The following is a 6,000-nucleotide window of genomic DNA, read 5'->3' on the forward strand; positions in this document are numbered from 1 at the left end:
TACTGGGATCAGCCATGCTCAGGCTGTGCAATGGACTCCCCACTCCCCATAAACGAAACACCCCCAAAAGAATCCCATGGCTTGTTTCAGGTGTCCATCTTCTCTGTGCAATCAACTCGTGGCTTCAGTATTAATGCCAAGATTTAGGTACGCTTTTCAGTGATACTTGAAAACTTCTTTTTAGACCTTGGCATTCAGCCCCGGGTAATACTCTAAATCCTGGCATTCCTCGGGTGTCTGTGGTCTCTTGGCTGCAGAAAAGGAACTCCTGTAGGCATCTCTGAGCTCAAAATTATGGCCCAGGCACAGAGCACCCGTGAACTATGGGAGGTTCCACCCATGGTCCTTCTGCCCACATCTCTGGGCTTAGACACCACCTTCCTAATTCTCACTGGGCACATTCTTGTTTTGCCCAGGGACCAAGGCTTCATCACCTCCTAACGAAACCTGCTTCTCAAGCACCAGGGTCAGTTGCCAGTATCCACGTTTCTCCAGTCCCTCTTCACTGTGTGCGTGACCCCTACGGGCAGCCCCATGGCTCAAGCATCGCTTGTGGTCCCAGGACACGGTGGTACATGACAGGTACCAACCCAACTACAGCACAAACGCTGGGGATGCCCCTGCCTGCACTCATCTTCCCTTGCTCCGCAAGTCCTCTGAGGCAGGGGCAGCCCAAGCCCTGCTCACACCACCACTGCTCTTCACATGCAGGCCCTTCCCAGCACTGCAGTCTTTGCCAGTCCCTGCCTGCAGTATAGGCCTCACTCAGTGATCGAGTCTAAGAAAGGAAAAGGCTATTAGCCATGCTGTATCCCATTTTCTCTGAAAAATATGTTAGCCTTGACTGCAATACACATTTTCAGGGAAGAGATCTTTCCTAATATCCAATCTAAACCTCCCCTGGCACAGCTTGAGGCTGGTTCTTCTCATCTTATCACTTGTTACTTGGGAAAAGAGACCAACACCCACCTGCTACAACCTCCCTTCAGGTAGCTGTTGAGAGCAACAAGGTCTCTCCTGAGCCTCCTTTTCTCCAGAATAAGCAATCCCTTTTGCCTCAATAATGTAGACCGTGGTTGGAGAGGTCATCAAGTATGATTCGGAAGAGGAGAGAACACTGCCAATGTCTTTGCCCAGGGGAGCTAAACTATGGTGAGACACCCAGTAAGCTGAGCATCCTTCTGGAGCAATGAGTTCATCTCTGACAACATGAAATTAATGTACCATGTTGTCAAGTGAAGGACTCAACCCTGTTGCTTTGTCTTCAGGGGAACCAGGCTGACATGGGTAGGAGAAATTATCTTGGCTAGAGCCCAGATCCACGTCTTCCTCACCGTGCCAACCCGTCTCCAGAAGGAGGGGGCATGGCATGCATCCAAGGGCAACGATTGCTAGGGCAAGTCCTCTGTTCTTCTGTCACGCCCATACAGTGTCCCGTGCAGCCCCAGCAGTTCATTACAAAGTTTGTCAGGGCCGAGGTGTCTCGCAGAGTGCACACCCCCAACCCCCATCAGTCACCTGTAGGGCATCCCACAGATACCCTTCACTTGGCCAAGGACTTCTCTAAAAGAACTGTCTCCCATTCAGGACCATGTTACAGCAATGGAAACAAGTCAGAAGGAAATAGAAGGAGAAGAGAATCACAAGGAAGAGAGAGAGTACAAAAGGAAGAAGGTGTTATGGCTTATGAAATGTGTTTCCCTAACTCTGTTAAAAGTTTGTCATCTTTGTTTCCCAACACCCAAATCAGCATTTCAATTTTTAAAATTAAAGTCCCCAAGGGAAGTCTGTTTTGACTGCAACAGTAGCAGCTGAGTGATTTCCCTGTCTTCATATTGACCCACAAGTGTTCTTGCTCTTGTTCCTCCTATTTTCTCCCCCACCACTCTGAGTCAGGGGGAACTAATAAGCAGATGTGTGGGTGATGGACTGCTAGCTAGGGCCAGCCCAGCACAATCACTGGGTGATATTCCCCAGGAGGGCACACTCGGCCGCAGGGCCCATGAGCCCACCATGCATCTTCTGCCTTGAGCCCTCTGAGCAGGCACCTCAGCACACTGGTGAGGCTGCCTTAGTGCTCAGCGGCTCTGACATGTCAGGCTGGGAGGCATGGGGAAGGCACCTTCTGGAGTCTTTTTGTCACTTCAGAAGTAAATGCTTCCCGAGGCTTGGAGGAGTCAAAGCAGCAGAGAGCAGCCATGGGTATTTGGGCACCGGGTGCTCTGCTGGAGCTGAAGTGGCCTATGGGGCTGTTTTGTTCCAGGGAGCAGGGACTCCAATCTGTGTCTGATACCAGTACTAACTTGTGAATTACCTCAGCCCTGCCTGTCTGTACAGCAGCTGGGCCCTGCCGGGTGTTGAAGGACTGTATGAGGTACCGATCTCACGTGCCTGTGCCCGTGTGCGCTGGCCATGGAACACGGATCGTATAGTGGAGGGGAGGGGAAGGGGGGAGATGAGACTGTGGGCTGTCCCCAGGCATCACTCTTCCCCCAGCGCCACTCCTGCCGCCTTTGGAGCCAACATCTATTTGAACCTCCTTCCCCAGCAGAGGTGCATCCGGGGCGAGAGGAGGGCTGTTCTCCAAGAGCCGGAGGGGCTGCGGACCTCATCCATTGGCCTCCCGCAGCCGTGGGCTCCTCACTCAAGGGCAGTAGTTGCTGGGCTCCTCATTCACAGAACGTGGTCCAGGGCCCAGTGCTCCAGGCCCACCTGGGAAGGGAGGCAGCAAGGCTGCAGAGACTGATGGCCACTAACTGTGGCGCAGCCAGAGATGTCTTCCTTCAGCTCCAGGGCACAGGGCACAAAAGACAACCTGGTGCAGTGAGTCCTACCCTCTCCTTCCCCTGGGAATGAGGAAGGATCCTCTTTTGCGCCCAAACGCATCCTCTCCAAAAACCCCCTTTTTGTTCCTGAGCAGACTGGAAGAGTTGTCCCAGAAGGAAGGAGGACTCGGAGGCGCGAGCTTGGATGCAGCACAACTTTAATGAGTCTGAAGAAGAAAAGGAGGTGGCTCCCAGGGAGCACCAGGGCCAGGCACTAAGATGCAGTGGAGCTCCGGCAGGGTGTCCGTCCGACTGCCTTGCAGAGGGAGGGAGGCCAACAGGTTCCCGGTAGGCTGGCGTTAGGAGACAGTGACAGCAAAGGAATGAGAGAGGGAAGACAGTGCACGAAGGAAAAGTAGACTTAGAGCTCGCTTGCAACCAGCGCAGGCTGGCCACTCCCTGCCACCCTCTGCAGGAGAAGCCAGGTCCAAAGCTCTATCTTCTGTCCAGCACCATATTCTGAGGTCTCAGAGGGTCGTGCCCAAGGACGCTGCCAGCTGCTTTAGCAGGGGGGGCACCTTCTGCCACAGTAGCGGCTGGTGATGCAGGAGAGGTCAAAGCCCCCCGAGTTGATGGGGACTCCGTCACAGCTGAGGATGCTGCCAACTGCAGCGGAGGTGGAGGAGCCCACAACGGTGTTCTGTGGGAAGGAGCTGAGGATGGGGCCGGGCAGGGTCACCACCACGGGAGGGCTGGATGGCGACGGTGGAGCTCTGGCACTGCCTGACACAGGGCTCATTGCAGCTGTTGGCCAGCGGGGTCGGGCCGCAGGGCTGGCAGCAGGGCACGCAGGGCTGGCATGGGCTGCAGCAGGACATGTCTCAGGGCCGGAGGTGCACCTGGGGGAGAGGGAAGCAGGGAGCAGAAAACGGAGGCACGTGAGAAGCAGCAACGCACCCAGCCACAGTGGAGCTGAGGCACCCCCGAGCCCAGCATACGGTGCCCAGCTCAAAGCCCCGGAGCCACCTCCACTCAGTCCCAGGCTCTCTCTGCAGAAGAACTTCTCCCCCTTCCCTTTCCCATGGGAAGCAGCTCCCAGCTCTGGCCTAGGACAGCCCGTGTCACCTGAGACATACACGGAGGAAAGACCTGATCTTGAAGGAGGAGCAGAAGAGGCTTCACACTCACCTGGTTCCCAAGGAGAAGGGGAGAGAAGTGGATGAGAGAGGAGAGAGCTGGGCTGTCTTTTATAGTTGTCCAGCACCGCCTCATGCCCAGAGGCACCCTCTGTGGAAGTTCTTTTTGTCTGACAAGTTCATGCCAAATGCAAACCATCCCAGCTAATGGCATGGGCTGTGTCCTGGCTTCCTGCACTGCTGCCTTTTCATTTCCTGGCTTCTGTCACGCGCTTTCCCATATGAAGGCTTCTGTAAGTGCCGGGATGAGAGGCCCAAGGTTTTCCGGGGCAGAAATACGTCAGCGCAGGCGGAAGACTCAACTCAAGTGCTGGTGGCATCCCGTGCAGGCCGGTGCTGTGCACCTGCGTCATACCTGCGGGCTTATTTGTGGCAAAATTGTCAGGAAATGGGCACCGCTCTCGAGCTCCTTGTCCCAGTGCACCCAAGGACCCCCATGACAGAGAAACCCCAAATGCTTTCTGTCTTTCTGCTCCCATCCTTCTAAGAAGTTCCATCACTGTTGCACACAGGTCGGCTTCTGCTGGATGGCTTTGACACTATTGCAACACTAACAGTACTCTGAGGACAAATTTGCTGCACTCGTGTCCACCAGGAGCATGAGTGGGGCTCGCTCTCTTCCCGGTGTACTTGAATTGTGTTCTGCCAGTGTGGTCCCCAGCGTCTCCCCAACAGGGTCTGCAGCTGCCGATTGTTTCCTGGCTTTATGTGAGTGTCCAAAGTTTTGCATGGCTCCATGCAGGCATGTGTGAGCACACGTGTGTCCCTCTGTACTTGTGTGACCCTCATGGTGAAGGCATGTGCAGGTCATACCCTGGGCACTCTCCCCTGTTGTGCCCGTGAGCACCGCAGAGTAGCAGGTTGCCCATGCCAGGGGGAGTCCATCTGCAACTGGATAGCAGTGCCTTCGATCTGGCAGAGAGGTGCCCAGAGAACTGAAGCACATTCTCTGCCTCCTGTGCCCGCAGTTCTTGCTCTACATAGATAGATGGAGGAAGGCCAAGAAAGCCTGCCCGCTTACACAGGCTGTTGTCCCTGTATCAATCCCCTTATGATGTAGTGTTGCTGGTGACTGGGATGGGGCACAGGCTTCTCATGTACCTGACAATGCCAGATGCACTTCTGCATGTCTTCAGCCCCGTGCAGAGCGAGGCAGTGGACGAGACCTTGCACCAAATGGGTATTGGTACAATGGCACTGGACTCCAAATGTTGCTTGGCGGTGAGATATAGGACAGACCCTGGGTGCCACAGGGTGACTCAAACAGCAATGTGTCAATCTGCTGTTCATGCACAAGGACTTCTGTAGCCCCCATAAAATCACAGAGTCTGATGGCTTTGCAACTGTGTCTGGAAAGTCATGGACCTGTGATTTTGTGGAAACAACCTACGCCTTGCTGCCTGTTCAGAGGCAGGTCCGGAAAAGTCCATCTTTGCACAGAAAGAAACTTGTGGACTGACCACATCCCCTCATTCCATATCCTACTGTGCTGATTAAGGATGGAGTAAATAGAAGAAAAGGGATTGGCCAGGGAAATTGAGCCTGTGAAAAAACAGTGGGGATGGAGTGAAGGTGTTTTTCCTTTTTTTCCTGTTTCTCGGAATGCTGCTCTATTTTTCATTGGTAATAAGCTAAAGGAATATTCTCCACGTCTAGCCTGTTTTGCCTGTGTTGGTAACTGTTAATAATCCTCCTGTCTTTACGCTGACCTGTGACCTTTTTCACTTTACATTCTCTTCCCGTCCTGTTGTGGAGGGAGAAGGAGTGAGCAAGCAGCTGGCTGGGTGTCTGGAAGTCAGGCAAAGTCTCTTTGCTTTTGCAAAACTATGGTAATCAGGAGCGCCATGAGTGTTAATCATATACAAGTTTTTCTTCCTGCTTTCTATCTGCGCCATCAGGAGCAGTCTCTTTCTCCCACTACTTTTCCCCTCTGAGGATGGTGGGCAACGATGTCAAATGGCTTTTGTGCTTGTGTACCTGGTGTGGTGGATGCACTCGATGCCCCATCACCAAACTAGCAGGAGGTTGGTACAGGCTCC

This window comes from Tyto alba, unplaced genomic scaffold, assembly GCF_018691265.1.
Source record: "Tyto alba isolate M040663 unplaced genomic scaffold, T.alba_DEE_v4.0 Super-Scaffold_12, whole genome shotgun sequence".
Taxonomy (NCBI): Eukaryota; Metazoa; Chordata; class Aves; order Strigiformes; family Tytonidae; genus Tyto; species Tyto alba.